This window comes from Saccopteryx bilineata, chromosome 12, assembly GCF_036850765.1.
Source record: "Saccopteryx bilineata isolate mSacBil1 chromosome 12, mSacBil1_pri_phased_curated, whole genome shotgun sequence".
Taxonomy (NCBI): Eukaryota; Metazoa; Chordata; class Mammalia; order Chiroptera; family Emballonuridae; genus Saccopteryx; species Saccopteryx bilineata.
In genome coordinates, this window is record NC_089501.1 from 21,353,255 (window position 1) to 21,361,320 (window position 8,066).

Consider the following 8,066-nt stretch of genomic DNA (forward strand, 5'->3'; position numbering starts at 1 on the left):
TATTAACCATTGCCGAGAAATATGTAACCATAGTGAAACAAAAACAATTATTAATCAATGTATTCTGAATACCATGTGATTGTAACTTAGTGTGTGTATAAAAATAAAGCTAGACTAGCCATTGGCGGAGATGCCTGGCAGTGAATGCTAAAGAATTCCGCTCTCTCACTCATTTCGTGCCAACACCGTCTCTTCCTGTGGGATCCCTGGATTCCTCCCGGGTCTGGACCCCGGCAGGGGAGGTGCTGAGATGTTGTTGAATTTTGGATACAACTTAAAGGTGAAACTAAGGATTTGTAATAGATTAGATATAGGGTATGACAAAGAGAGGAGTCAAGGATGAATCCACAAATTTTGGCCTGACCCACTGGAAGGATGGAGTTGCTATTTACTGAGCTGGAGAAGAGGGCAAGAAAAGTAGGTTGTAAGGAAGGGTAAGAACTAGAGTTTAGAAGTTGTTGAGATGCCTATTAGAGGTCCTAATAAAGATGATCTGGAAGTCAGGAGAAAGGTAAAAATTTTGTGTCATCAACTTATGAGATGCTTTATAAAACCATGAACCTGGAAGATACCACCTGTTGAGAAAGTATAGATGAAGAAGAAAAGCAATCTAAGGCCTATGCCCTGGGTCAACCCAATATTTAGAGTTCAGGTGATCCAAGAATAAGCAGCCAGTGAGGTAGGAAGACTAAGACAGAGTTATTTCCTGGAAATCAAATGAAGAAAATATCTCAAAAGGAAGGAATATGGTCAACCAAGTCCTATACGACAAGGATTGAGATTTTGACTACCAGACTTAGGAAATTCAATGTTATTTATTTATTTAAGGTGAGAGGAGAGGAGGTAGTGAGGCAGACTCCTGCATGCACCCTGACTGGGATACCCCTGGCATCCCAGTCTAGGGCTGATGCTTGAGTTCTGAGCTATTTTTAGCACCTGAGGCTTAATTACTGGGACCAACTGAGCCATCCTCAGCACCTGGGGCCACTCTCAAACCAATAGATCTGATTTCAGAAGGGAGAGAGGGAGAGAAGGGAAAGGGAGCGGAGGAGAAGCAGATGGTCGCTTCTTCTGTGTACTTTGACTAGGAATCGAACCCTGGTCATTCATATGCCAGGTCAATGCTCTATCCACTGAGACACCAGCCACGGTCTCAACTTCAATGTTATTGGTGACCTTGACAAGTGAAGATTGTGCTATAGTGGGGCAATCAGAACCCCAAATGGTTCCAGAGAGAATGGGAATAAGTATTGCAACCCATTTAAAATGGATAGGACTTTTCTTCTATCTTTTTTTAAGACAGGAAATAGTATAGTATATATTTTTTACTGATAGAGCGATCTATTAGAGAGGGAAGAATTGATGATTAAGAGACAGAAGAGAAAAATGCTGAAATGATAGCTTTGCGTAGATAAAAGAGGATACAATCTAGTATACAAGATGAAAGATTGGCCTTAAGAATATGGAGAATTCAGCCATAATACAGAAGAAAGGAAAAGTATATGGTGATTAATTAATGGCATATGTGGTCAGGGGAGCTTGTAGATTTCTCTTCTGATTGCTTCAATTTTCTCACTGAAATAGGAAGCCAAGTCTAGATTAGGTTATGTTCTAGCGGCTAGCAACATCTCTATCTCAGCAGCTTAACACATCAAAGGTTAAATGTCTGTAGCTGGTTAGCTAGGGTGCTCCTCTAACCTCATCCGGAGAACTAGGTGGCTCTTTGTTCTCCTCTATTGCTGAAACTGAAAAGAGAGAGAGAGAGAGAGAGAGAGAGAGAACAGTGGCACCCTGCCCCTTTAAACCTATCTCTGGAAATGATATTTGGTCCTTGATATATTTGATATTGGCCAAAATAAGGAATACCATCACATCTAACTTCAAAATGGAGCTGAGCATGAATCTTACCACACTTCTAGGAGGAGAGGAGACCAGAATATTTGTGACTGGAAGAGCAGGCATTGGAGGGTTAGAGAGAGAGAAGAAGAGTTGTTTTGGAGAGTGGGGCAGCAACAGGATTAAAAATGATTAAGCACCAAATGAATACCAAGGACAGTGGACAAATGTGGGTTTATTTTTTATTTTATTTATTCATTTTTAGAGAGGAGAGAGAGAGGGAGAGAGAGAGAGAGAGAGAGAAGGGGGGAGGAGCTGGAAGCATCAACTCCCATATGTGCCTTGACCAGGCAAGCCCAGGGTTTTGAACCGGCGACCTCAGCATTTCCAGGTTGATGCTTTATCCACTGCGCCACCACAGGTCAGGGGACAGTGGAACATGTATTAAAAACTATTAGGATAGTGGACAGAAGCTATTTTTATGATGGTAGGTGGTACTAAATAAAAGAAGAATCAGAGACAAATAGTCAGGTCCCCTGGAGAAAGCAAACAAAAGATTCAACAGAATAAGAAAGATGAGGGCATTTGACTTTCAGAAGAATATAATGAGGAGCATTCTAGAGATGAGTGCTAGGAAGCCAGGGACTGCAAGCCAGATGGTGAATGAGCATGCAGTACCATTTGTTATGTGTCCTTCTGAGTGTCCTTGTCTCTTTCTTTTGCCAACAATCCTTGAGTTCCTTTGAACTTTTTCTCAATCATGCAGGCTCCGTTTAATCTTCATGGGTAACTCTAGTTGTTATTTTTCAACTTTTTTTGCAAAATACACGTGAATTCTCTTAACTTTGTATAATGAACTAAAAAGAATTTCTCCAGTTGCCTAAGTTATTAGGCATTAAAAGACATTAAGTTGCTGAGAAATTATGAATTGGGTATATGTAAGTTTTAAAGATAATATGGATTTTTAAGAGGATATTATTATCCAAAATTACATGGTTATAATGACAATTCAAAAAATACTGCCGACTTGTTGCTTTTCTAAACTGTAAATGTTCATCAGTGCTTGTAACAAGGCTTATTCCTTGCTTGTCATCAACAATACCAAAAAGAAGGTGGCTATAGTATATAGAATAATGGCCTCCCAAAGGTGTCCCATGTGCTATCTTCAGATCCTGTGAGAATATTATATTATATGACAAAGGGAAATGGTAGCAAGTGGAATTAAATTTGCTAATCAGCTGAATTTAAAATAGGATTATCTTGGATTACCCAGATGAGCCCAATGTAATCACAAAAGCCTTTGAAGGTAGAACAGGGAGACAGAAGAGTTAAGTATCAGAGTGATGCTATGTGTCAGAGAAACTGGCCTTTGCTGGCTTTGAAGATGGAAGGGGTCATGAGCCAAGAATGCTGACAGACTCTAGACCTGGGGTAGCCAACCTTTTTATACCTACCGCCCACCTTTGTATCTCTGTTAGTAGTAAAATTTTCTAACTGCCCACCAGTTCCACAGTAATGGTGATTTATAGAGTAAGGAAGTAACTGTACTTTATAAAATTTATAAAGCAGAGTTACAGCAAGTTAAAGCATATAATAATAATTACTTACCAAGTACTTTATGTTGGATTTTCGCTAAGTTTGGCAGAATAAATCTTTATAAAACAACTTACTAGCCCTGGCCGGTTGGCTCAGCGGTAGAGCGTCGGCCTGGCGTGCGGGGAACCCGGGTTCGATTCCCGGCCAGGGCACATAGGAGAAGCGCCCATTTGCTTCTCCACCCCCACCCCCTCCTTCCTCTCTGTCTCTCTCTTCCCCTCCCGCAGCAAAGGCTCCATTGGAGCAAAGATGGCCCGGGCGCTGGGGATGGCTCCTTGGCCGCTGCCCCAGGCGCTGGAGTGGCTCTGGTCGAGGCAGAGCGACGCCCCGGAGGGGCAGAGCATCGCCCCCTGGTGGGCAGAGCCTCGCCCCTGGTGGGCGTGCCGGGTGGATCCTGGTTGGGCGCATGCGGGAGTCTGTCGGACTGTCTCTCCTCATTTCCAGCTTCAGAAAAAATACACATACAAAAAAACCTTACTATACTTAAATCTGTCTTTTTATTTATACTTTGGTTGCTCCGCTACCGCCCACCATGGAAGCTGGAACACCCACTAGTGGGCGGTAGGGACCAGGTTGACTACCACTGCTCTAGAAGGTAAGCAAGGCAAGAGAATTAGATTCCCCCTCAGTCCTCCAGAAAGAAATGCAGCCTGGCCAACACCTCAAGATTAGCCAGTGAGACCCATTTTGGATGTCTGACCTCCAGAACTGTAAGATAATAAATTTGTGCTGTATTAAGCTACTAAGTTTGTGGTGATGTGTTTTATAATGGCCATAGGAAACTAACAGTGACTACTCTTATATTAGATCACCTTAACCCTTTTTTGCCAATTACCCTTCTTCACCCTTTTTCCTCTGAAAGATGGAAATTGATAAGAATCTTTGCATTCTACCAACCAAGGACTTATTGCAAGGACCTGTTGACCAACTACTGGCATCAAAGAAATAAGAATCAACTTTATTCTGCAGAAGGGGATGCCAGTTTAAAGCAATGGGTAAGAAAAACAATCGGGCACCACTTACTTGAGCCCATTGGAAGAAAAGATGAAATGAGAAGGTTCTCATTAGAGGGATTCTTCACTTGGGCTCAAAATACACTTCAGGTGTGCCTGTAATATTCTAAAATTGTCTACAAATTGTGTTAGTTATGAGTATTTTTCTGTTTACTAGATCTTTGAAGAGGTCTCTGGTCAGATAAGGGATAAAACTTCCTACTATTGGCTAAGTTGCTTCAATATGCACCTGTAGTCTAGTTCACAAAACTTTGGTCTTTGTACTGTAAACAAACAAAAATATAACTTCATGAGCTTCTGCTGGTATTGCTACATATTTTGCCTCATTTTAATTATCCTACCATCCCTCTAACATATTAATAATCCCACATTTCAGATGAGAAAACTGAGTTGCCCAGAAGCTGAAGAACTGGCCTATGCTTTTGCAGTTGGTGAACATTGGTGCCAGAATTGAAGCTCTGTCCTGTATTCATCCAGATCTTTCTTTCCATGATACCCTGTTGCTTCCCAGCCAATTGGCTATTAGCACCCACTTCTCATCATTGTGAAATTAAGTGAAATAGATTCTGTAAACTGTTATATGTAAAGAATTGGGTGAGAGAATATATAGCAATGCATTGATCTGAGAAAGTTGGCCCAGAAAACATTCATGAGTATGCTTAGGGAACTAATTAACCAGTAAAGTTCCAGTCTGACTAAAATCAAAGTTCTTTTTCTTCCCCTTTTAAGACATCTCAGGAAGAAGTAGTCTGCTTGCCAAATCTTCAAAGATGAAAAGGCTCATAGTTGCTCTGCATCAGGGATTCTCAAACTCAGGTGATTTTGCCTGAAAGGAACATGTAGCAATATTTGGGGACATTTATGGTTGTCACATAGAGGTGTATATGTGTGCACTTAGTGGGCAGGGCCAGTGCTGCTACTGGAAGTCCTTCCAAGCACATGACAACCTCGCATGACAAAATTATCTGGTGCAAAGAGTTACCAGTGCTGAGCTTAAGAAGTCACAGCCTGGCCCTGGCCGGTTGGCTCAGCGGTAGAGCGTCGGCCTAGCGTGCGGAGGACCCGGGTTCGATTCCCGGCCAGGGCACATAGGAGAAGCGCCCATTTGCTTCTCCACCCCTCCGCTGCGCCTTCCTCTCTGTCTCTCTCTTCCCCTCCCGCAGCCAAGGCTCCATTGGAGCAAAGATGGCCCGGGCGCTGGGGATGGCTCTGTGGCCTCTGCCCCAGGTGCTAGAGTGGCTCTGGTCGCAACATGGCGACACCCAGGAGGGTCGCAACATGGCGACGCCCAGGATGGGCAGAGCGTCGCCCCCTGGTGGGCGTGCCGGGTGGATCCCGGTCGGGCGCATGCGGGAGTCTGTCTGACTGTCTCTCCCTGTTTCCAGCTTCAGAAAAATGCAAAAAAAAAAAAAAAAAAAAAAAAAAAAAAAAAAAAAAGAAGTCACAGCCTATTTGTACAAACAACAACAACAACAAAAAGCTTACAATTAAATTTCTTACATTGTTGATGAATTGTAACCAACAGAATATTGATGCTATGTTTATATTAAAATGAGAGGGGTAGAAATTTGTAAACAAATTTTTACATGGTTATCTTTTTGCTCTAATGGAGATTCTGCAAAGATGAAGGGAATTCAAGAGGGCTCTGAGCATTTGTGTAACTAGGTTAAAACAGAGCGATTCAGCTCAGAGAAGAGAATCATATTTTAGAGCTTGAAAGGGAATAATTGAGCAGAAATCTTATATATGAAATGCTTCTCTTGCAGCCTAACTTGTTCATAGAGCCGGGATCATTCTATAACAAAACCTAACATGGCAGTCGAGGTTAAAACACAAATATCACAAAAACATGTTAGGTAAATATAGCATCATCTATAAAAGAAGGAGCTGGACCATCTATATAAAGTACATCTCACTTTATGTGGAATATATATTATAAAATACTATGTGAAGTATCTCTAGGGATACTTCAGGTTCTGTGTGTGTCTTTGGTTCATACTAAGTGAAATGGCACTGGAGTTAGGTTGTTTCCTTCCTGACGGCTGCTCCTTTCTTTTCACAGGAGTTTTGTTGTTGGTGGTGGTGGTTATTTTTGTTTTTTTCTTTTTTACCTTGGAAGGTAAAAGAAAACAAATGGTCAACTCTGAAGCTATAGAAGCATTCTTTTTTGGAAGTACATTTCGGAGCTCATGGGATATTGAGTTTTATCATGATGGTGGCACTCAATAGAAAGATGCTTTGGAGTAGACACTGTGTCTAGTCCATCTTTTTTCCTCAGAACCAAGAAATTTGCAAGATATTCGTCCGAACATGGTGATGAGAAAATGTTGATGGGGGTGTGGGTTGGACATTTAGAAAAAGACTCATTTTAAGAAGAGAATTACCTTTCCCAAAGCAAAGGGGTGTGAACCATTAGGATGTTTGAAGAGTGGCACAAATCAGGAGCTCAAAAATTTTAATTTAATGAACAAAACCAGTCTATTTGGAAGATATTTCCCAACTTGTACTGAAGACATGCTATTGGCCCATGGGCCATGGCATTTCTGTAAAGCAAAGGTGCTCAGGATTGGGACATACATGTTCCCCTCTTCTCCTGAGCCCAGGTGAGGCTGGGGTAGGTGGAGGTGGGGAGGGTGCCAGGATGGTCCTTCTTGTCTCTGGGGCTGGGACCCATCCCACCTCCTGAGCCACAGTGGCAGCAATATCGGTTCTGTTCTTTCTGTTTTTCCCTTTTTCTTCATCTGAGCTTTTAAACTGCCTTTAAAACAGGAGCAGCAATGGGCCTGAATGTACCTTCAGCTTCTAATTCCCTGCCAGGCCATTCTTTCCCAGTAAATGACACATGGTAGAAGGTTTACAGGCTAACTTGTAAATAGAGCCAGATCATTCTGTAACAGAACCTAACATGGCAATCGAGGTTAAAACCCAAACATCACAAAAATATGAGTTAGGTAAATATAGGGTCATCTATAAAGAAGGAGGTGGGCCATCTAATTTTTAAAGTCCCTTCTAATTCTAAAATTCTAATCTTTAAAGCAAGATTTCCTCAGAGTTGGAGACTATGCTACTTTATACTTGGCTATTGCATTTTTCTACTATTGGCAACATTAATTTTTTTCACAGATTCTACTATAAATGAATGAATGAATAATATATGAATAATCAAATCTGCTAAATTTAAGAAATGTTTATTTTGTTGACTAGAGAGAAAGAGAGAGAGAGAGAGAGAAAACAACTTTTACCTGTTCCAGTATGTGCTCTCATGTGGAATCAAACCAGCTACCTCTGCACTGTGGGATTGTGCTCTACCAACTGAGCTACCTGGCCAGGGCAAATCTGCTATGTTCTCTTCCTGGAGATTAGGACTGAAGGTCTGTAGAGCTCTGTAGGCCCCCTCACTTAACATCATTGTGTTGAAAAGCTAATTGTCAGTAAGTAATGGCAAGATACACTATCATAAAACATTCTTTTTTACTTTCATAATTAAATTTTCTCCTGTCTTCTCAGGTGGGGAAAAGATTCTGAATGGAGATTAAGGCCAACGTTTAACTTGCAAATGTCAAAGAGGATCTCATCAACTTTTGTTACTTTTGACTGATTAATATGTTAGTTAATTGCTGA